Genomic DNA, 25,403 nt, shown 5'->3' with positions numbered 1-25,403 from the left:
AGGGAAGCGATCAGGAGACACAGAAAGCTTTCTTGAGAATAACAAGGTTAATACTCCCTGGTAAAAACACTTCCCTTTTTATCTGACCTCAGAAGCATTTCCCTTCAGTAAAAGGAGGTTCTGTGATGAAATGAGAATCATCTGAAATAACAGAATGCATTATATTTTCCCACATATTGTTATTTTTGTGTTATAGACTCCCTGGGTATCACAATACATTCCCAACTCTTCCCATTTAATCTTCCTATTTCCAAAGCGATGAAGCTGTGCCAGAGCTAGTGGCTTCCTACGAAGTGCTGCAGCAGCAATTGCTTCCTCAGAGACAAAGCTGTTGGTGGAGACTTGAAGTGGATCTTTTCTGAACTCTTAGCTATATCAAGGAGAAGGCGGAGGTATACATCTCCCAGCACACTCAAAATGTGCCGTACGTGTCTACCCATAGCCTGGGTGGATGTGTACATGTGAAGAATAATCTTGCAAAAGGGCTTTGTGCAAAAATAAGGAAACGGGGATGAGAAGTCACTGGCTGCTAGGTGGCCTTATCTATGGCAGCCGTTCCATGGATCAAGTATCAAGCCACTGGGAAGGGACAGCAGGCACAACCACGCCATCCTTAGAGGTCCAGCAGCAAGGAAAAATGAGATGAATCAACCATAGCTATGGTTCTCAGAGGAACAAAGACAGCTACCTGGGGCTATAAGCAAAGGGTGGCTAAAGAAAACTAAAAGATGGCAGAGGTCGACATGATATCTGAAAGAATGCCAGGGAAAGAAAACAGATGGATGCCAGGTGGTGACAAGGATAACGCAAAGACACCAGGACAGTGAGGCACAATCCAAAATAGCAGGAAAAAGATGGTTTCTTCTGAAAACAAAACAAAGCATAAAACAGAGGTGGCATGGTTCCACAGTCACCTTATCTGAAGTCTAGAAACGAGGAATGAGAAAAGTAAACACGTGGGACTGGCACGTGGTATCCTGTTAGCATCTCTTTCCAACTCTGCATTCAGTGGTGGCAGGTTGGTAGCTTGAAATCGACCACAGTGAGGGTATTTACACCACAGTAATCAGTAAATGTTACAAATCAGGGCTCTCCCACTCCAGAGTTGGTGGTTAAACTTTTACCAGCACACCATGGTGGCAGGGAGGAAGATTAGGTTCAGTGAGACGGCTGAATACCGACGTGAAGGGAAAGAAGACCTGTTAAGTGATGACGATTCCTAAGAGGATGTGGGTGAGGTAGAAATTCAATGTCCCTGGGAGAGAAGCAGGGGCTGCCCTTCTCTGAGGCTAAGCCCAAACCTCCAACTCCTTCTGTCACATCCTAAATTGGAGGGCTGAGCTGGAGACAACCAGAGGAATAGAGCCAAGTCCAGCTCTGAGCACGTTGCTTGCCCATCAGATTTCACTGAATTCCCCCTTTGAAGCTCACAAAGTACTGACGGTAGGGCACAGGCTGAATATTGGTTAGAAGATTACTTTCCAGGGAAAATCAGGCTCCAAGTGAAAACTTTCATGAAAAAAATTATTTATTGTTTGAAGCCAGACTAAATGCTGATGTTCTGTTGAGAGTTTTATTTTGACCTTTTTTTAAAAGAAAAAAAAAACAGAAAACTATCCATCAGCAATGAAGAGCTTTCTTTTTTTATAGCAAAAGCAGTCTGATAAACAGGACTTTAAATGAAGAAGGAAAAGATCAGTTGAATGCGTATCACTTGCAGAAACAGCAAAACAAAACACCAAAGCAAGTAGTTAGAAGCTCTTCTTTTTACAGGAGTTTTGGAAGCTAGTTGCCCAATGGGGTGAACTAATATATGCCTCAATGGCATAGATTTATCCACAATTCACTTGGAGCATTCCCCCAAATCTAATCTTTATGAATGATCACCATTTAAATTTGGATAGCAGAACGCAAAGTCATTGGTTCTCATGAAATTGTATGCTCTATGATGGTGTTGCCTCATTTGCCTTCTTCATTGCTGTATCCCCGGCTCTTTGTACAGTAGTGACTTGCACAAAGTAGGCACGCAATCAATATGTGCTGAATGAGCCAATAGGTTAAGGAGGTTTTCCAGGCTGGAGTTTGACATCAATTGTCTGTGTTTCCCAACTTCAGGGGCATGTGTCAAATGCTCTTGGTAGTCCCACTGAAACTCTTCTCTCTAGATTTAAGGTGATAGACAAAGACTCCCCTTACAGCTCCCTAATGGAGAGGGACACAGGAAATTAGTAGCTTTCGAGCAACACTCGTCTGAAATCCTCCCTCAATCTCCAGTGTTCTAGCCCTTTTTCCCTCCTTATTATGGATGAAAGGTTTAAAAGATGGCTGATCTGGATCATTGAATTAGAAAGTTTAACAGTGTGGTCTCCTTTGAATTTAATGTTTTCCTGCCTCAGCTAAAACTGACACAGAAACGGTCTCATTATAACATCCTCTTAGGTAATATCTTAGAAATTTAATTTGCATTTCTCTAATTATGAGTGGATTGAGCACTAAAAAATACTGATAGGATTTGTGTGGGTGTGTGTATGTGTATGTGTTTGTGTGGATCACATCCTTGCTCAAATTTTGTGTTTTTTCACTTATTGATTTGTAAAAGCTCTTTGTATATTAAGGAATAAGCTCTTTGTCTTATGTCCAGAAGGTACGGAAACTGTATTTTATTCGTGTATTCCCAGACATATATGCTGCACAGATGAATGAACAAATTAGTAAGTATTAGAAATATCTTTCCACAGGGAGACTTTCATACAATTCTCCTTCATTGGCATCATAAAACCAGGGTAATAGGGCTATTGGCAATGTGAAAATAGAGATAAAGCCTGTATGTACATTTGAATCAATAATCATTTACAACACTCACAAGACAAACATGGACCTTCTGGTTGCCTTTAGTATCAATAAAGGCAAATTCAACTGACACATGAACATATAGATTTTTTTTTTTTTTGAGATGGAGTCTCTCTCTGTTGCCCAGGCTGTAGTGCGGTGGTGCGATCTTGGCTCACTTCAACCTCTGCCTCCCAGGTTCAAGCAATTCTCCTGTCTCAGCCTCCCAAGTAGCTGAGAATACAGATGCACACCACCACACCTGGCTAATTTTTGCATTTTTAGTAGAGACAGGGGTTTCACCATATTGGACTTGAACTCCTGACCTCAGGTGATCCACCTGCCTCTACCTCCCAAAGTTCTGGGCTTACAGGCATGAGCAACTGCATCCAGACTTAGACTTTTCATAATTTGACTTAGTTTGAAAAAGTGTGGAGAAGGAGAGCCTTCCTGGAACAAATACAGAATATTATTATTAGTACTAGCTGCCATTATTGAGCGCATGTTCTGTGCCAGACACAATGCTAAATGCTGTACATAAATAACAAAGAAACTCTACTTTGGAACTTCCCTTATCAGTAAACTGGTTCCTTTCTTGTTCCCCATGCACTTTTATGGCCTCAGAGAAGTGGGCCTGTTGGATGCCACTACCAGAAGAAGGATATGACATTGCAACGTCCCTTCCAGACAAAGAAAAGAGCCTGTGTGAAGACAGCATTGTTGGAAAACAACAAACATTTGTGTTTTTTTTTTTATTTGTTTGTTTTGTGTGGGCATCTTTTTTTTATTTTTAAAAAACTTTAATTTTAAGTTTGGGGTCTAATGCAAGTTTGCTGCCTAGATAAACTTGTGTTACGGGGGTTTGTTGTACAGATTATTTCATCACCCAGGTATTAAGCCTAGTACACATTAGTTATTTTTTCCTGATCCTCTCCCTCCTCCCATCCTCCACCTTCCAAATGGCCTCAGTGTGTCTTGTTCCCTACCATGTGTCCATGTGTTCTTATCATTCAGCTCCCACTTATAAGTGAGAACATGTTGGTATTTGGTTTTCTGTTTCTGTGTTAGTTTGCTAGGGATAATGGCCTCCAGCTCCATCCATGACCCTGCAAAGGACATGATCTCATTCCTTTTTATGGCTGCATAGTATTCCGTGGTGTATACGAACCACATTTTATTTATCCAGTCTATTATTGATGGGCATTGAGGTTGATTCCATGTCTTTGCTATTGTGAATAGTAGTGCTGCAATGAACATACACGGGCATGTATCTTTATAATATAATGATTTATATTCCTCTGGGTATATACCCAGTAATGGGATTGCTGGGTCGAATGGTATTCCTGTGTTTAGGTCTTTGAGGAATTGCCACACTGTCTTCCACAATGGATGAACTAATTTACACTCCCACCAACAGTGTATAAGCATTCTTTTTTTTCCTCCACCATCTCACCAGCATCTGTTATTTTTTGACTTTTTAATAATAGTCATTCTGGCTGGTGTGAAATGGTATCTCATTGTTGTTTTGATTTGCATTTCTTTAAAGATCAGTGATGCTGAGCTTTTTTCATATGATTACAACAAATGTTTTGATACCTCTTTTTGAACCAAAGTTCCAGGGAGGGCCAGAGTAAGGAGAGTGTTATTGCAGAACGAGGTATATTGGAAACAATGGTTCTGATCCCATTCCCTCTTTGAAACCCTGAGAGACAACTGCTAATGCTATTGGCTCCAGTGTTCAGGGGAGTGATAGCATAAAAAGGGAGTAGAGAGGTGGCCACACATGCTAGCTCTGTTGAGCTGCACTTATCTCCAGTGGGATATCAAGGGACCCAGCAGTTCCTAAAAGCCTTTTCTGGTGGCAGAAAGGAGAGTAGCTAAGAATTCTCTGGGGGTAGAATTGCCAGGGACAGGGAAGGACAGGAGTCCTGGCACACCTGCACACTGAATTGGGACCCAGTGGGCAAGGCAAGTCTTGATCGAGCCAAATAAATAGATCATCATTGTGTCAGCTGCTGGCTTGAGCAGTGGGCAGCATAGAATGACCACTCCCAACCAGGTACAACCCTGTCACTTGGACCTTCACAGAGCCCAGGCCAGGGCAGAACCAGACCAGCCACTCTGCAGTAGAGATCAGTGAATACCAGAGTTGGCACCTGGAGTTGTATCCCTTTTCCCTGCTACCGTTAAGTCATCCTAGTAATCCTCCTTGCAGAAGAGAAGTAGGGTGGAAGATTTGACAAGGTGAATGTGTACATGAAATACGCTGTTACCCTAAGGATACTCTTAACTGGAAGGAATTGAGAGCTCTTAAATGGCAGAGTTTAGGGTTTTGTTGTTCGTGTTGTTTCTTTTTTCTACTCTTGGTGGGTTGGGTGGGAATTCTTAGGGAGAAGATGTCATCAGTTAGAAATAAGAACTAATTTTTCTCAGTACATTGACTAGGGGGCCAGAATACTTATTTGCAACTCTAGTACCTATCAAGTACCTCATTTAAATTTTTACCAAAAAAATTGTTACCTGGGTGTCTAACAAATAGGGACACTGAAATTTAGTGAGAGTAAGTGATTTTTCATATGGCCCTTCACCAAACCAGGTGGTGAAACCTATATCCAAATAAAACTTGGAATTTGGAGTCTTAAGCCCTATAGTATTAATATTTTGTTAACTGTTAGATGAAGCATTGCAACAGTAGGAAATCCCTTTCTTAAGTTTTGGGGTGCTTTCAGGGTTAGCATGGTAGGAGCAGAGAACCCAGAAATGGTCTGTTCAGCTTAGAGTGAATGTTCTGAGCTTGAGATCCATTGCTGATGCGGCACTGCACTGTGGGGTTATGAATTGCTTCTGGCTTGGCATCAAAGCGGAAATGCGTGGGGATGCACACTGGGTTGGCTGGGCTCCTACCCTGGGTGAATGTGGTGCAGATGGTCCTACTGAGGATGAAAAGCCCGGTGGAGAGATGTTCAATAGGTTAATTGTGCACGTTCTTGGATGAGTCAGCCTGTAATTGCTGATTACCAATATGTTCGCCGTTGTTGCCTCAGGGGCTTGGTGTGTGAGTCAGATGATGGAAATGAGGATAAAGTTGGCCTTGTTTCCTGAAATCTTAGAAACCGAATAATAAGTTTTTGAACTTGGTATGTGATCAAAATCACTTTGGGAGAAAGATGAAAAGACAGAATGAAAAACTTGTGAGTAATATTTCTCTATGCATTGTGAAGGTAATGGAATTGAGCAGCTAATTATAATGTAACTGGCTATTAGTCTTTATGAAGGTGAATGCAATCAGCCTAACCTAATTTTAAATCTTAATTCTCCTTCCCCAAGCCATATTTTCTATTCACAGCCTCAGAATGCACCTTAGAAAGCCAAGGAAGTCCTTAAGACTATATGTAATTGCATAGGTCAATGGTTGCAGAAAAGGTGGGTAAATTCAACTTGCTGATATTTTGCGTTTGTCTGACATGAATTTTTTGTCCTTTTGATTTAATTTTACTTTTTGAATATATGATTCAAAAGGTGTACTCATAGAATTCTCATTTCTATCCCTATTCCCCTGACCCTGTTGCTACTCAGCCCTGTTAGTAACAATTTTCATTTGTTTTATCAGTTTTTAAAATATATATACACAAAAGTATCATATTATGCCATATGCACTGTTTTGCATCTTGTGCTTATAACTTTGCAATATATATGGAATTTTGAAATTCATTCCATACCCATTCATGAAGCTCTTTCTCATTCTTTTTTATAGCTGCAAAGTACCCCATTGTGAGGATGAACCATAGTTTATTCAATAGGTCTCTAGTTGTTGAATATTTGGATGGTTTTCAATCTTTTACAGCTATCAATGATGCCTACGTGAATAACCTTGTGCCTATGTTTTTCCTTTTGTGGGAAATAGTTTCAGATAGGTTTCTAGAAATGGGATTGCTAGGTCATAGGATAAAAATGCATATAATTTTGTAAGATATTTCCAATTGTCCAGCTTAGATTTGTACGATTTTGTACATTCACCAGGAATGACCATAGTGTCTGCTACCTCACGACCTTGCCAGCAGCATGTTTTCTCAAGCATTTGGTTTTCGTCAATCTGTAAGTGAGACATGGTATTTCGGTGTTGTACTTTGCATTTATTTTATTATGAGAAAAATTGAGCCTCTTTTCTTGCTTACATGTCAATTCATATGTGTTTTTTTTTCTGAACTATGTGTTCAAGTCTTTTTTCATTTTTTAGGTGCAATGTAATTAATTTTTACTTGTTTATTTTTAATTTTTAAAACAGCTTTATTGAGGTATAATTGGTACATAAAAATGCACATACTTAATGTGTACATAAAAATTGATGAGTTTAGGCTGGGCATGGTAGCCCATGGCTGTAATGCCAGCAGTTTGGGAGGCCAAGGCAGGTGGATCACTTGAGGTCAAGAGTTTGAGACCAGCGCAGACAACATGGCGAAACCCTGTCTCTATTAAAAGAGAGACGGGCTAAAGATTAGCTGGATGTGGTGGTGCATGCCTGTAGTCCAGCTACTCAGGAGGCTGAGGCAAGAGAATCACTTGAATCCTGGAGGCAGAGGTTGCAGTGAGCCAAAATCACCCCACTGCACTCCAGCCTGGGCCACAGAGCAAGGCTCTGTCTCAAAAAAAAAAAAAAAAAAATTGATGAGTTTAGATGTATGTAAACATCCCTGATACCATCAACTACAATCAAGGTAATAGACACATCCAACATCTATCTCCCAAAGTTTCCCTATGTCCTTTTTTTTGTTTTGTTTTTGTAAGAACACATAACATGAGATCCATTCTCCCAACAAATTTTGATGTGCACAAACAATATTGTCAACTACAGCATTGTACTGTACAGGAGATCTCTAGAACTTATTCATCTAGCATAACAGAGACTAGATCCATTGAACAGCATCTCCTCATCTCCCCTTCTCCCCAGCTCCTGGCAAGCAGCATTCTACTCTCTGCTTCTATGAGTGTGACTATTTTAGATGCTTCATATAATAGGAAATATGCAGTATTTGTCCTTCTTTGACTGGTCTTGTTTTAGTTAGCATAATATCATCTAGATTCATCCATGTTGTCTCAAATGGAAGAATTTCCTTATTGTTTAGGTCTGATTAATTTCATTGTATGTCTATACCACATTTTCTGTATTCATTCATTCATTCATTCATAGACATTTGGGTTGTTTCCATGTACTGGCTATTGTGAATAATGCTGCCATGAACTTGGGAGTGCAGTTATCTCTCTGAGATAAAAATTTTATTGCCTTCAGACATATAACTGGCAGTGGAATTACTGGATGGTCATTCTTTTTTAAATTTTTTTGAGAAATTGGAACCCTTGTGCACTGTTGATGGAAATGTAAATGCTGCAGCTGTGGACAACAATACAGAGCTTCCCCTTTTGTCCATTTTTGTATTAGGTTTTTGGTGCTTCTTTTTTCTTATTTTTAGGGACTTATTTACAAATTAACAAGGTTAGTACTTTGTCTAACCAAATTTGTCTAAGCAAATATTTTCTCCCAGTTTATAATTTACCTTCCTACTTTTCTGACAGCATTTTTTTTTCCATGCAAAAAGTTTTATTTTACACTGCTGTAGTTGAATGTATCAATCTTTTTCTTTCTATTTGTGTACTTTCTATTTCATTTAATTGGGCCCCAGGACCACTCTGTTTTAATTATGCAGCCTGCATACTGAGTTTTAATCTGGCAGAATTCGTCTCTACTCATTTCTCCTTTTTAGGGTTTTCCTAGATTTTCTCGAATGGTTAAAATGCATGTAATCTTTACAATCAACTTATTTAGTTCCAGAAAAGCAAACGCCTTAGTTTTTAAAATTGGGGTCTCATTAAATTTATATAATGGGAAGACCTGACAAGTTTATGATGTTGAATTGTTTTGTTCAAGAATAAGGATGTCTTTGCATTTGTCCCAATCTAATTTTATCTTTTGGGGGAAATATTTGAAAGCCTTCTTCATTTGACTGTTCAAATTTTTCATCTTTTCTTTTTTTGCATGTGTGGTTATAAATAGGGTTATGTTCTAGCTGATTAAAGTTTGTATATATAAGATTACTAATTTTTGTATGCTGGTATTCTATCTTTCTAGCTTACTAATTTTTTTTTCTGTTTTTACTAATTTTAGCATTGATCCTCTTGGCCTTTTTTCCGGGGCACTATTTCATCATCTGAAAACATAGATAGTGTAATGTCTTCTTTTCTAATTTCTGTGCCTGCAATTGCCACAGAATGTTTATTTATTGATATTTGAATTGCTTTCTGTGGTAGAGCATATGCTCTCCATCTGCCTTATCTCTTCCACTGCCTCCTGTTCCTCTCAGCCTGCTTCATTCATTTACGTGGCTTGCGTGGCTCCTGCAGGCATTGAAATTCATGACCCTGTCAAAGGTTCACAACACTGACCTAACCTGAACAGCTGCTGCTGCCCTTATGGTGCAGTTCTTTCATTCCATTGGAGGTTAGTTTGGTCAGCATGATGAGGATGGGTCAGCCCCATAAACTTGAATTGGTTTGGAGAAACTGACTATTTACTGTACTCATTTTCACTGTACACAATTTCATACATTTCTTTCACTGATTCTAGAAGCCTTGTACACATTGGCCGGATAACCTTTCATTTTGCACAGAAATTAACGCTAATCTCAATGCATATATGTATATGCAAACAAAGCTCAATAAACAAAATAGATACATATATTTATGCATACGAACCTCAGTAAACAAAATAGATACAAAATATCTGTATAATATGTTAGAACTGTATCCTTGGCTGGTGGGAAAGGGGGAAGAAGATTTGACCAGACATGCTCAGGACTGTAGTAATGGATCAGGAGCAGCTGGCCAGCAATCTAAAAAGTGATAACTAAAGAGATGTAATCAGATTTCTGAGAAATTGATCAGGTGGGTTGTGGGCTTAGCACGGGACCTCCAGGGCAGTGAGAACACGTTGGTGGAAACTTCTGAAGGGGGGAGTAGGAATAGCTACAGTTGTTGGCTAAAATAGGATACAACCAGCATTAGGGACCATTAGAACAGTGTCTGACCCTGTGGATCCTACCTGTCTCATTCACTACTGAATCCTCAGCCCCTAGCTGAATGCCGGGCATTAGTTGGTGCTCACTATAGGAACCACCTCACTACGAATTAAGGATATCGAAACATCATGTTGTACACCTTACATATATGTAGTGAAAATAAGTGTTGAAAGAAGAAATAAATTATCTTAGAAACTGGATAGGACTGAGTTAGTTGGTTGCAGCTTATTATTGTCAGAAGCTGGCAGGGCTGAGTAGGAAGGGTCTGAGGAACTGCTATAATTGTAATTCCAGTTACCTCAATTGGTGAGCTCTTTAGACTGGGACGTTTATTCTGGCTCTCTATGCCAAAAACCAAGCATGATGGCAAAAGGCTGGAATAGCATTTGGTTCCATCATGTTCCTGTTTATGTAACCAGTACTTGTTTCTCAAGTTTTCACACACAGAAGCTGTGCCTTTCAAGACTGGGGTGTTTTGCAGAGGGGTTTCTGTCCTTCCAAATACGCGCTCATCTTCCTGCTGGTGTTCATCGTGTTTGCTAAGACCGTTTCTATGGCAAAGGCCCACCAGCCAAGTGAGAATTACATACAGTAAATATTTCAAAAAGATAAACTTGACATAGAAGCAGCTGCTTCTCACCAAACACAAGACAGGAGTGTGCAGGGATCAGATCAGCGATTTGAGCGGCATTTTGCACCTCCGTTCCTGGAACGCGATGGCAGGCTTTTGCTACTGGCCTTTGTGGCCAAAAAGATCTGAAATCCATCCACAGTGTATATACATTTAGGAATATTCTGATGTACTGAAAGTAGTATAGAAGATACTTTATAAAATGGAAGGTTAGCAGACATGTTACAATAAAAAGATGATTTTGGAATCAGCTGGAGTCCTGCTACTGATTGCTTGTAAAGTGATATTCCTGTTAGATTTTATATATATTTTTAAGCTGTTACAGGAAAGAAATGTGGGCAGGCTTAGCTTGGCTTGATGGCTTATCATGAAGACCAAAGGTTAGCTTCTTTCTACGTCGCACAGGGACCTTAAAACCTTTTGAACGATTTTTTTTGTTTGTTTTTGACATGACTGGTCATCATTCACTCTTTACAGGCACACACGTGCCTACCTATTTTTCTTTATGAAATAGAAATTGCAGTCTTCACCTGCCAATTTCATACATTTCTTTCATTGATTCTGGAAACCATGTACACATTGGCCAGATAACCTTTTTATTTTGCACAGAAATTGAAGCTAATCTCAATTAACATTTAAAGCATGGAACTTAAATGTTTAAGTACTCAGGCCTTATGATATCCTCAGCTGTGGCTTGTTCACACTAAGGCAAATCTCACCTTCTCTCCAATATCTTTCTTTACAGTATTGAGAGAGAAGTTGCTTTCCTTATTTTATGGTTTCTTAAGGAGTTTCCATCTAGTAATGTCTGAGGCCTCCTGTTTTCCCCTTTGTCTTCCTTCCAGAGAACTATGCTTTACCCCCAGCTGTATGAGGATATAAAGAGCAATTGCTGAAGTGCAGAGCTCTCCAGCTCATGGTAAAGATCACATGTGTCCTCTCTTCCTTCATTCCTTTAAAATCAACAAATGCTTTTGAAAATCAACTATGTGCAAAAACAACAGTGGTAGGGGTTACAGCAGGCAAAGGCATCTACAGTGGTTTATAGTGAATCCATGCTCCATCAAATTTGGAAAAATGCTGCAAGCATTTAGCCTAGTTTTTTAATTCTTCCAGGATTTCTATAACTTCCCAGGTTCACTTTAGCCTTCTCTAATACTATATTATGAGACAAAATGCATGGCTGTGTGTGCATGGATGCATGCCAAACTACATTTTGAGTAGAGTATCCAGGGAAGTTGGGACTTGTAGTTTTATTTCAGACATGTCTCTGATTTTGGTGTTAAATAATTAATGGATATCTACACTAGAAAACACAGTGCAGTTATTTAGAATGAAGATGCAAATGTATATTTAATAACATGAAAAGATGTACATGTGTGTTAGGCCATTCTTGCATTGCTATAAAGAGATAGCCGAGGCTAGGTAATTTATAAAGAAAAGAGGTTTAATTGGCTTACAGTTCTGTAGGTTGTACCAGAAGCATGGCACTGGCATCTGCTTGGCTTCTGGTGAGGCCTCAGGAAACTTAAATCATGGTGGAGGGTGAAGGGGGAGTAGGCATCTCACACGGCAGAGTGGGAGCAAGAAGAGGGGAGAGGGGAAGTGCCACACACTTTTAAACAACCAGCTCTCATGAGAACTCACTCAGTATCTGGAGGACAGCACCAGGTGGTTGGCGCTAAACCATTCATGAGATGTCTACCCCCATGATTCAATCACCTCCCATCACACCCTGCCTCCAACACTGGGGATTACATTTCAACATGAGGTTTAGTACATTTCAAACTACACCAACATACTTCATTGTTGAGTGAAGAGAAGCAAATTACAAAATATTTAATACATTTCAAGATGATTCCCTTTGTGAAAAGAATATAAGTGGGTGTATACACATTTATAGGTTTATAGCTACAAGTATATACTGACTAAAGAAAGTCCAGAAGATGATAGCTAAAGCATGAATGATGTGATTACTGATAGGTAGCATCACAGAAGATTAAGCTCTCATTGACTTTTTTTTCCCCAAGTAATTTCTATAACAAACATGTGGTCTTGTGTATAGAGGCATAAACAATAAAAATGGTTAAAGTAAAGGAACATGCAATGGTGTGAGAGGGATTCCATGCCACTGTCAGTCTTCGCACACATGAGTCCTCCTCGGGACACTTTCCCTCAAGGAAATAAAGAGACTGGCATTTGGAAACTTGATTTTCTTTCTTTGTTTCTTCTTTCTTTCGTTCTTTCTTTCTTTCATTCTTTCTTTTCCTTCTCTTTCTTTCTTTCTTTTTCTTTCCTTTTCTTTTCCTTTCTTTCCTTCCTTCCTTCTCTTTTCTTTTTTTCTCCTTCCTTCCTTCCTTCTTTCTTTTCTTTTCTCTTCTCTTCTCTTTTCTTTTCTTTCTTTTCTTTCTGATGGAGTATTGCTCTTTCTCCCAGGCTGGAGTGCAGTGGTGCGATCTCGGCTCACTGCAATCTCCACCTCCCAGGTTCAAGTGATTCTTCTGCCTCAGCCTCCCAAGTAGCTGGGATTACAGGCACTCACCACCACCCTTGGTTAATTTTTTTTTTTTTTTGTATTTTTAGTAGAGACAGGGTTTCCTCATATTAGCTAGGCTGGTTTCAAACTCCTGACCTCAAGTGATCCACCTGCCTCGGCCTCCCAAAGTGCTAGGATCACAGGCATGAGCCACCATGCCTGGTCAGAAACTTGATTTTCTTTAATGAAACAATGATATATACAGCCTTTTTAAGAGTAATTACTTTTTTTTTTTTTTTAGATGGAGTCTCACTCTTTTCACCCAGGCTGGAGTACAGCGGTGAGCTCTCAGCTCACTGCAATCTCCACCTCCCAGATTCAAGTGCTTCTCGGGCCTCAGCCTCCTTAGTAGCTTGGATTACAGGCATGCACCACCACACTCAGCTAATTTTTGTGTTTTTAGTGGAGACAAGGTTTCACCATGTTGGCCAGGCTGGTCTCGAACTCCCGACCTCAGGTGATCTGCCCACTTCTGCCTCCCAAAGTGTTGGGATTACAGGAGTGAGCCACCACACCTGGCCTAATTACCTCTGTTCTTAAATGGATTTACTTAAATTCAGAGAATATCCACAGTTCTTTCATACTGAAACTTACGCAGAAAAAAAAATAACAGGATGTGAAATGGGTAAGACAAAGAAATAATCTCTCAAGCTCTTCGTACAAAGTTTGATTAAGAGAGAGTGTCTGCAACTCTCTGCTTTGCTCCCAGCTGGGTCTGCTGTTCTAGTGAGCGCCAGCAGTTATTCTCGTTTTCTGCAGTATTCCCAGGCTGCCAAAAGGCTCTGCTCTGTAAGCTGAGAAAGACTCAACAGCTACAACACTGGTGTTCACGGCAGCAAGGTTTATTTCCTCACAAGATGATATTCCTGGGTTTGCATACGTTTGCTCTTTTCAGTGAACCATGTCCTCTAAATGTCACCTTGCTTCCATTCAGCACGGTCTGTGTTCCGACTGTCCAGGGGCCTCCAGGAACAGCCCACAGATTGATGGCTTGCTGAAAGCTCCCTCGTTATCTTTCACTGTAAATTCCTTTCATCAGTAATCTCTTGTGCCCTAGATGCAGCACTTCTTTGTACGCGTGCTGTGAAATAAAATCTCAGATAATGTGTGTGCTAATTTTCTTTCTTCCCTCCCTACCCCCATTATCCCCACAATGTGACCTCAGAGCTAATTGTTTGTTTGATTGTGAAGAACTAGTTTGGACCCTGGCATGGGTTTCATGATTTATGATAGAACTCAAGAGATGTTGGTCTGTGAAGAAAAAAATGTCCTCTGTTAACTCACAAAAGGGGCTGTCTTGGCCCATATACCCCTTTTAGTTTAAAAAGCACAGGAAGAATAGGAAATAGAGAATTCTTACCACATACTTACAGAGGGATAGGTAATGTTATGTTTTTCTGTTAGGAAGAAGAGACTTGGTTATCTAGCAAGCTCACAGTCACTGTTGGGAGCCAGCTAGGGCTGCTTTTAAAATACACTTGGGATGTTGGGAACTGGAGGACCCTAAAGGTAGCAAGGATGCAACTATTTTAATATTTTGGCTTCAAACCTTGGATTTGTGTTGAAGTTTGTGAAGTATAATTAGCTATTCTAAACACAAACATTTCACTTTATATTTTGCCTTTTTCATATCAGGGCATGCAGGTAAAAGCAGAATTCAGGAACCAGGAAAACAAGAAGTGCTGTAATGTAATACAACCCTCTATTCTGTTATGACTCAGCAGAATCACAAGATTTGAGCTCTGGAGGTGTTTTCTGTCCATCAAACAAACGAAGCCCACTCCACCAAGGTAGTATGTATATAACAATTATCTTCAGCTTCTCAAACAGTCACACACAAGGCAAAAAAACAAACAACTCCCCTCCCCATGAAACAGGGGCCAAGGTCTGAGAATACACACGACAATTGAATGGCTGCCAACACTGCTTCTTTCTCGGAGTTTGCCTGAAAGTCTTTTTCTTTTTTTTGTGTGTGAATAACTAAAGGAGAGGCAGCTGCCACAGCGAATAGGATTCAAAACCCCATTAATATTGGTGACTCATCAGCCAGATTCTTTTCTCCATGTCTGAAAATGTCAGGAAATTAAAAAGGCACCATGGCATCTCCAGGAGACGAACCCCAAATCAGAGCTGTAACCACTTCTAAATATTCTTGGCCTCATTTGGAAATTGGCTGTCACCTGAGACATGGCCTGGTTTGTAGTCCCATCTGTGGGGGGCAGGACAGACTATCAACTCACTGAGTGAGCCACTTAGCCCACCCACCTTCCAGCAGTGCTGGAATTATGGGGTTGGAGGTATTGCTTGTTATTTGTGGAGTAGATAAGGTAACTAGGTGTGGCCTGGGTACTCAATGAGGCTTCCTTTAGAGAAGGAAAGACAGCGGTAGTCAAAAGCTGAAGCCACATGCACCCTTCACTTAACTAAATGACCAGCTGAATAAGACATAGGTAGAGATAGATATTCAGAAACATCTGGATAATGGCTCTTTAATTTGTAGTCTTTCTCTGAAGATTTAATCCTAACATTTGAATTCCCAGTCACTTAAAACAGACCCTATGATCTCATTTTAATTCAATGAGCTTCCTTAATCTACAATACGGAGACCAGCCACTTTTTGTGTATATAATGAGCAAAAAATGTATCTTCAGAAAAATAAAATTTCAAATCCTTCTTACAACACTGGAATGAGAAAAATATCTAGAAACCATAATGTTGCTTGTAAGGTTGTCAGGTTCTTGGCTAAAGTGAATCTTGGCTAGAATTCATTTATTTAATGAGCTCATTTTTAACTGGAGTTCCAGCTCTGAGCATGGATGACACGAGTAGCTAAGAAGAGTCTCTGTTCAAAAAGGAAAAACATGTCTATGAACATCTGTACTACAGCATGGGCTATGGGAATCAGGGAAGGTTTGAGGGAGTTTATAGCAGGTGAGCCATGCTTTGATGGACAGGTAGCAAGGGGCATGTCGAGATGGTGAGGAACCATCTGGGTAGAGTGCAGGAGGAGAGGCTTAGAGTTCGGAAAATAGCCAGGCTGAGGTTTGGTGTCTAGTGGGAAAATGAAATTGGAACGGTAAATTATGGAAAGCCTTGAAAGCTAAAAGGAACAGTTTGGATGTCATTTTGTGGTCAATGAAAAGTCACTGAAAGTTTCTCATCAGGAATAAGAGGATTCTTTTGTTTATTTACTTTACCAGTATTTATTGAGTACTTACCATGTGCATTAATCACAGGCATGCTTGACTTAGCAGTGTAAAAAGAAGCCCTTGTTGGCTTGTACTCAAGGAGAGAGGAGAGGAGACAGATAAGAAGCAAAGAGAAAATAGACACAACACAGTAGAGTGAAGAAGTGTGCTATTTTAGATAGGATTGTGGTAAGGGAAGGCCTTTCAGAGTCAATGTCATTTGGTGAACGAGCTGAAACAAGTGACAGAGTGAGTGAATCATGTATGTCCGAGGGAAAGTCAGTCCAGCCAATGTCATTCCAGCAAATGCCAAGGCCCTGAGGCAGGAACCCATGCAAGGAAGACCAAGGAGGCCAGTACAGTAGAACAGAATGAGCAGGAATAAATTAGAAGAGAGTGAGGGCCGGGCGCGGTGGCTCACGCCTGTAATCCCAGCACTTTGGGAGGCCGAGGCGGGCGGATCACGAGGTCAGGAGATCGAGACCATCCTGGCTAACACGGTGAAACCCCGTCTCTACTAAAAAATACAAAAAATTAGCCGGGCGTGGTAGCGGGCGCCTGTAGTCCCAGCTACTCGGGAGGCTGAGGCAGGAGAATGGCGTGAACCCGGGAGGCGGAGCTTGCAGTGAGCCGAGATCGCGCCACTGCACTCCAGCCTGGGCGACAGAGCGAGACTCCGTCTCAAAAAAAAAAAAAAAAAAAAAAAAAGAAGAGAGTGAGGTCAGAGATGACTGGGAGCTGGACCCTTTCCAGCCATTTGATGGACTTTGGGTTTTACTCTTCATGAGATAAGAGCCATTGGAGGGTTTTGAGTACGAAAGTCACTACGTCTCAGTTATGTTTCTAAGACATCTCTCTAGAGAATAGATTTTAGAAAGACAAGGACAGAATCACGAAGAGCAGTCAGGAGGTTTTTGCAATAATACAAGGGGGAAGTGAAGGTGGGTTAAACCTGGGTGGCAGTGATGAAGGCGGTGAGTAGGGGTCAGATTGTGGACACACTTTGAAGGTAGAGCCAGTGGGATTGCTGATAGGCTGGATAGGGCAAGTGAGAGAAACAAAAAGGCCAACAATTGCTGCAAAGCTTTTGCCTTGAATAATAACGGAATGTAGGTGACATAACTCAGTTGGGAAAAACTGTGTAAGGAATGGGTGTGGAGGGATCAGGAGTTTGGCCTGAGCAAATTGGGTATAAGCAGATTAGTAGCTATCTACTAATATTGAGTAGATATTAAGTAGAGAGCAGAGGATTTGAATCAGGAGTTTAAGGGAGAAGCCAAGGCTGTACATATACATCTAAGAATTATTAGTATATAGATGACATTTCAAACATGAATGTTGTGAACTCACTTACTGATTGAAGGAAGATGTAGAAGTTTCCAGAATGGAACTAACAGTACTCCAATGTCTTAAGGCTAAAGAAATGAGGAATATCCCTTTATTAATTCTAAGAAGGAGAAGTAGCCATGTAGCAGAGGAACCAAGAAGAGAGTGGAGTCCTCACAAATTCCTTGAGGACGGCATCATTGTTACCATCATCACCTCTTTAAAAAGTGGATCCATGTTTCCATAGCTGGTATGTAGCAGTGCCCATGCTACTAACCATTATACATACTGCCTGTCATGAAGAGGTAAGGGTTACCTTCATGAGGTGGAAACACACAAAAGCATTTTGTTTTATAACCAGGTTTTTGAGCTCCATAGTCCAAAGCTATGTCTGACTCATGAATCTACTCCAGTATTTCTGGAAAGGAGGAAACTCAGTTATCCTGGTGCTACATCAAGGAGGGAAGAATTGATTTTGAGACTACAGGGTAAGATTTTTAACAGCAGAAGGCATTGCAGTATTTTTTATAGACATTAGCTAAATAGTTTACTATTAATGGTTGAACAAAAGAATAATTTACTGTTAATTGTTGAACAAATGAAAATGCTATAGTAGGAAATTCTAATTGTAAACCGAGATTAATTTTATTCTGATTGAGACAACGAAGATATTGGGCTGCTAATTATATTGGGGAGTGAATTGATGTATCTCATTTTGCTTTTATCTTATAGAATAACTGGCTCTATACCTTGTTTTTCTAACAACCTAAGCTACGTTGTTTCCAGTTCTGGCCCTGGATTATTGGACTCACTGAGTGACCTTTGGCAAGTCACTAAACATCTCTGGACTCCAGTTTACCCATCCAAACCTCAGGGGTCAGGTGAGTGAGATCCCTTTCAAGACCCCTTTCTATTAGGTTAGTGCAAAAGTAGTTGCGGTGTTTGCTATTAAAAGTAACGTCAAAACCACAATTACTTTTGCACCAACCTATATTTCTAGCATGTAGCATCCATACCTCACTATTTATGGCAAATTTATTCCTATATTGAATTCCTACAATGCAATGCACAACTCCCAAATGCTACATCTTTTGAGCCCTCTAAATTACTTTAAAATAGAAATGCTGAAGGTGGCAGCCCTGTAGATAAAAATGTTAAATACTCCAAGTCAGGTTGAACAATTCCTGAAAACTCATGTTCTTTGTAATTTTTCGTTTTGGCTTTGATTTTCTGGGTAAAGGAAAAATGCCAACCTTTCCCTCCTCTAAACTCTCACAGCACTTTATTTTTGTCTGTCTTAGAACATTGATTGCTTAAAAACTTATTTGCACCTACACACCTTAAGTGTTTCCATTATGAAGCTGTGGTTGAATCAACCATCTCCTCAGTGTATTCTTTCAAACTCAGTGTATTCTTTTGCAGGGCTGCCAGAACAAAGTACCAATGGGTGGCTTAAACAACAGACATTTATTTTCTTGCAGTTCTGGATTGCTAGAAATCTGAGATTAAAGTGTTAGCAGGATTGATTTCTTTTGAGGCCTTTGTCCTTGGCTTATAGATGGCCAACTTCTGCTGTGTCCTCATTTGATTTTCCTTTTGTATGTCAATGTCCTATTCTCCTCTTTTCATGACACCAGTCATATTGGATAGGCCCATCGTAATGACCTCATTTTAACTTAATCCTTTTGTTAAAGGACCCATCTCCAAATATAATCACATTTTGAGATACTGGAGTTAGGATGACAACATATGACTTTTCAGGGGACACAATTCAGTCTATAAGATTCAGGAAGCACAAGTCTCCAATTCCAAACTTGATCTTGTTTCTGTGCACCACAGTGCTTACTGCTCACCCTCCATTCCTGAGAAGTTGCATCTGTACTCAGCTGATTTATAGGTAAGGTGGGATTCAAAAGTGATATTAGTAATACAAGAAATAGAAGCTAATCTTTGCAGTTTAGTCAGTACTTATGCCTATCTACCAAGATGTGCTTCACTCCAACTTTATAGACTTTCTAAACTTTATGGACTTTACTCTAACTTTATATAGACTTCCACTCAATCTTTATGGAACTTTGAGGCTCTAACCTAAAAAACAGATAGTGTGTTTTTGATGAGCAAAATCATTCTTGGCTGTATGGCAACATTTTGCTCTGAATAGGATTCTGTTGGTTTGAAACACAGCATTTCGCTTGCTCTTTTGGAAGTATATTCCATATTGTTTACCTGATGCTCAGAGGTAAATGTATAAAAATGCTCGACCCTTCTCATACCTGGAGAAAGCCACGATCCATTCAACATGGTATTTAATTTCTGATAACTATGACAAAAGAAGGCAGAAAATATTGCCTTAACAGCTGTGTTTCCCTGAACAACCCATTATAGCTCTCCCATCTAAGGTTCTTTAAATCATTTTGGAGTCTCTTAGAGAATTTTAAGCCCAAGGAAACTTAAGAAAAAGGCTTCCATATTTTGAGTTAAAGGTATTATTTCAATGGCATTCGGGAAACAGCAAATGAGTTTAGTGTGTTCATGTTTCAACTTAGGTCCTACTCTTGGAGCTAGAAGATCAGAGCTTAAGTCACAGGTAGGCTCAGACCTTGGGAAATTAACTCCACCACTTCTGAGTCTTAATTCTTGAAGTCAGCAATTAGTGTAATGATTTTCTGCCATTCTTAACTCTTGGATAGTGTGAAATACAAACTGACAGAATTTGTTATTTTTAATAAGTTTAAAAGCAGGCTGGTCAGCTGCTGTCATCTAGGCTTGCTCATGGGTCTATGGTCAGCTGTGAAAGGTCTAGGATGATCTCAGGTGGACAACTCAGCCCTGTTCCTTGTGTGATCTTGTGTTCCAACAGGCTAGTTTCCTCAAAGACACAGGAACAAGAAGGAGAGAATAGAATCAAGGTATTTGGAGGCCTTGGCTCAGAACTAGTGCCCTATCACTTCTTCCTCATTGCATTGGGCAAAACATGTGACAAGCCAGCCCAGATTCTCCAGCCAGTGTTATGTTGAAATCTCAACTCCAACCCTAAGCCTACCTCTTTCTGGTCATGATCACTTCTGCTGGTTGTAGCCTTTATCACTACTGCCTACCAAAATTCAAATTCAAATATGGGCCCTCCCCTTCTGCTATGTCACTTTCCATCTCTTCTTCTTCCGTTATCTCTACAGCCACTTACTTCCCTACCACTTTCCCTGTCTTGGACGAATAGGAAGAGAAGACTCCATTCTTGACTAGAGAAGCTTCAAAATCATTTGAAACTGAGTGTTGACACAAGGCAAAATCAGATTGGGGCCATTTTGCAAACCATCTACTACCACAAAAATAACTGAAAAATTAGGCCATGTTCCCATACAATTTGTGACCACTGTCTTTCTTAGGATCTCCATGTACACAGTAAAACATTTTTCCAGGATTTGATTCTAGTTTCTTGCCCTTTTTAGACGTGGAAACCATGCAGATAAGCTTCTTACTCTGTAAGGTTACTATTTGGTGTCTTCTATCACTTCTAATTGAAAAGATACTGCATTTTTAAAAGTATAAAGTTTGGGATGACTCAGGGGAAATTTTAAGAGTTCCATTAGAAGCCACGTGTGGCATACTTCACAGTTGCAATATAAACACAATGAAAAGTGTACACTTTATTCTTTCCCTTCTTGAGAAGGCCATTATTATTTCCATTTCATTGTTTTCAAAATAATTGAAAATGGTCAATTTTATGTTCCTCTATGGTAAACATATTGAGTGGAAAATTTCAAATTTAGCTATTTCTCCTACTTGAGAACATGATTTGCATTGTAAGTCATTTGCAATAAATGAACTGCTTGGACTATTAAACTGGAGGATCTCAGAATATATATATTTGTCAGCTATGATTTAAATCCACCTTTTTTCAAAAAGAGATCCTAGTCATTTATAATAAAATGAATATATAGTAAGTTGTTTAAAATAGTTACAGAAGCATGAAGAAGAGGGAAAAGTGAAAACAGAAAAAAGTTCAAGCCAACAAAATTACTGTAATTTAGCATTAAATTAGGCTTTATGCCTCCTAATTAGAAAGAAACAATTGAACTTCCAAGTCAGGAAAGTTCAATTTATTCTCTAGAGTAATGCTTTTATCCCAGGGTTAATAACACAATAGTGCCACAAATAATTTGCTGTTAATAACTGTTAAAGTTGTTGAAGTATTTCTTTTTTAAAATATAGATAGAATGGTGTTTGGAAAAAACTCTCAAATTTTTTTTCTTTGCCCTCACACCACACAATAAACACAGACTTTTGTGACCAAATGTGTGTGTGGAAGGGTTTCTCTCCACCACCAAGTGAGCAATTAATCCTGCATCAGATACCAACTGGATGTCCTCCAATTCAGTGCCAACACTGTCTACCTGGAGATAGCATCAGGTCCCACAAATTGAGGGTTCAGTCCCACGAAACTGCCCTCTTCACTTCAGACACCAGTCTGAAGTCTGGGCCTTCAGAATTTCTGACCCACTGGCTTCAAGTTGGGGTTCCCATGACTCCTCTTTGGGTTTCGTTAATTTACTGGAACAAATCTCAGGCAAATGCTTATGTTTTACTGTTTTATTATAAAGGATATTACAAAGGATATAGATGAAGTGTTGCACACGGAGAGGTAGTAATGCATGATTTTTCTCAACCCCTTTATTGGACTTGTGATGGGGATACCCCATCTATATGGCCCATCATGCTCAACCTCTTGCAGGAGGGAGCTCGTGAGTGAGTGTGGGATCTAGCTGGCTGCTTTGGGCACCAGCAGAAGCAAGCTCCATGCAGGCCCCATGGTGGCACCCAGGTGGAGGTGTCTGCAACCCCTGAAACCCCAGAGTGCATGTACAATGTTCTCTTAGCTCCACCATCTGTGGACAGCAGTGTGTTACCAGCTCAGTGGGCCCCTTGCCTCGTCACATGAGGCAGCTGGCCTCTGCCAGTGAGGGCAAAGGGCCAGTGCAACTGCCTTTTTTTGGTACCTGAACTTTGTGGGTCCTGAGCTCTTGTCCAGTGTCCAAGAAGAATGAGGTTGCTGGAACACTTGAAGGATGGTGAAGGTGGAGAATTTTATTAAGCAATGGAAATGGCTTTCAGAGGAGAGGAGAGCTGGAGAGAAGATGGGGTGGGCAGGTAATCTTCCCCCAAAGTCCAGCTGGCTCTTGCTGGCTCTTCCCTGACATCAAGCCACCTCTCCAAAGTTAAACCATCTCTCCTCCGAAGTCCAGTTGCCCCTCTGAAGTCAAGTTACCTCTCTCCAGTCAAGTGGCTTCTGTCTCTCTACTGACTGAATTTGGGGTCTTTATAAGCACAGGATGGGGAATGGGGAAGGCCGTAGGTGGTTTTGGAAAAGACAACGTTTGATTGGTAAAAAGACATCATTTGGAAAGAACCAATCAGGAGACAGCAGGCAAACAGTGATAGAAGTTCTCACTTTGGGCCACGGGTTTCAGGCTTTTCGGCTTGAAGGTGGGGTTTCACCAGGGATCTGCCCCTGTCTGCCTAGGATTTCTCTGCATCCTGCCTCTCTCAGTAGAAGTGAAAGAGTGTGTTAAGGAGCTTCCGTGTCCTCCCTGGAAGCGCCACCCTCCAATAACCTCCACGTGTTCAGCTATTTGGAAGCTCTCCGAACCCTGTTCTCTTGAGTTCTTAAAGAGGATTCATTAGTTAGGCATTGATTAAACCATTGGCCATAGGTGACCAACTTGCCTTTCAGCTCCTCCCCTATCCCCAGAGGAGAGATTGGGGAGGGGACTGTCAGTCCCACCCCCCATTCATATTTTTGTTTTTCCTGTGACCAGCCCTCATCTTAAAGCTGTCAGTCACCATTAGCATACAAAAAGATAGCACTTGAGGGATTCCAAGGATTTTAGAAGTTCTATGCCAGGAAATAAGAAAGAAGACCAAATATATATTTCACAATATCACAGATGGATTCATTTTCACCCACTTACTTTTTGAAGTGGGAAAGAAAGGCATGTGTGTACAACTAGGTTGCTGTTTTATATCTATAGGAATCTAGCTATGTGTAAAATGTAAAAGTCATCTGATACACACGTCGGAGTGGTGAAAAGATTGAAAGCTGCTGCCCACAAAGATTCTTTGCCTGTGACCAGTTAATGCATATTGGTTCTTTACCTGAATTTGCAACCTTGGGAGAATATAATGAACTTTCAAAATCCACAGCTGTCCAGGGATCGCCTATAAGGGGATGGTCATCAGCAGCAAATAGACAATACTAATGATGTCACCACCACCTGGAATAAAGCACTTTCAAAGGTGTTTCCCGCTTATTATTTCATCTTAGCCTCCTAAATTCATAAGAGGTTTAGGAAGGTATTTTTTTTTCATTTCACTGATGAGCAGTCAGGACCCAGAGAGATGAAATACCTTGCAGAAGTTCACGTCTTTTAGGAACTAGAGCTAGCCTGATTATTTTTGCTCCTGAAATTGCTGGACTGCTCTGAATGACCTGAATTTTTCTTGGTAGAGACCAGAGATCTCCATTGAAGGTTCTTCTTGATTGGATAAAACCAACCTTGGCTTGAGAGAGTCTCACACTCACTTTGAACTGTGAGTTATAACCTTACAGCTGGCCAGGGCAAAGACCCCCTGGCTCAAGCTGTCTCTGTGCTCGGTGCATTGAACCATTTATGTGAATATCCCAAGGAGTTGCCAGGACTGAACTGGAAGAGTTAAGGTCTTCCCCAAAATGCTTGGTCTTGCCAGAGCAACTGACTCTAAAGGCTGGCTTGTTACTGACCCTGGGTTCTTGGACCTTCAATGCAATATAAGTTGACATGAGGCCCAAAGAGTTTTCCCAGACAAGTCTTTATTGGAACTTACACCAGGGCATAAAGGAGGCAGCACCAGAGAGAGAGAATTTTCTGGCTGGCTCCCCAGAGGGAGATGAAAAGACAGTTTTAAAAGGGCTGCAGAGGGAAAGGAATGGTGTTTGGGTATGCAGAGGCAGGGAACTGTTAGCACTTGGGCAGTTTGATAACATGCTTCTTCATATGTTGCATGTCTCATTTGCATGTTAAGTCTCTACCCCTGGGTGTGATTTTTAGTATGTGATTTTTAGTAATGAAGCTGAGGTTAAGGGTTGGTCATCTCCTGGTCTTGTGCATATGTGGGAGTTAGGGTGGACTCTCTTGAGCAAGATTTATGGTGGGAATTGCTTATTTTAGCTTCTTCAAGGTCCTGTAGTCAGTGGCTATGGCACCATGCACAAGATTATGATACAGGGTCTGAATGATCTGATTGGGGTCTCTGCTGGCCAGGAGCCCTTCCCCTCACCAGCTTGCAGTCCTTGATGGGACATGGTTGGGGGAAAGTCCCATTCTTATTCTGTCTCAGGCTGATAATTAAAAGGAATACCTGTTATGTCACCATGTATCTAGACCTCATTACTGAAATACCATTAGACAAGAAGAGACTAGAAGACAAAGCATTATGCTGTCTCTATCTTGTTTTTTTTCACATGATTCACTAGTTAGATAATTATTGAATTTAAAGCATTTTTAAATCCTGAAATAAAAAATTTTATCTAAAGCAACAGAAAGCAGATGGTGTATGTGAATAAGAGAACCAGCTCAGAGTTATACACAGCTGTATTCTCTTCTCTGCTGCCAGAAGTGGAATTTGATTATGTCCGTGATTCACTTCCAAAATGACACATCCTTAACATCCTAGTGTAACACCAAGCTTTTGGCAGCGATGAAGCTAATCTTTGTCCTGAAAATAATACCGCCTTCTCCTCCTTACTCAGGAAATTAATTCAGTGACAAATTGGAGTGCAGTGTTCT

At 40.5% G+C, this 25,403-nt stretch overlaps 1 long non-coding RNA gene across 1 annotated transcript in view; it reads left to right on the top strand.

Annotated features, from left to right (window-relative positions):
* Positions 1-21,872, top strand: part of LOC104005393 (uncharacterized) — a 52,511-nt gene extending 30,639 nt beyond the window's left edge. The window contains exons 3-4 of the long non-coding RNA XR_678698.4: positions 14,702-14,856; positions 18,313-21,872. This is a non-coding gene — a long non-coding RNA (uncharacterized LOC104005393). The remainder of the gene's footprint in view (positions 1-14,701; positions 14,857-18,312) is intronic.
* Positions 21,873-25,403: the final 3,531 nt, after the last annotated feature.

This window comes from Pan troglodytes, chromosome 13, assembly GCF_028858775.2.
Source record: "Pan troglodytes isolate AG18354 chromosome 13, NHGRI_mPanTro3-v2.0_pri, whole genome shotgun sequence".
Lineage (NCBI taxonomy): Eukaryota > Metazoa > Chordata > Mammalia > Primates > Hominidae > Pan > Pan troglodytes.
This window is presented reverse-complemented; position numbering and strand designations above follow the sequence as displayed.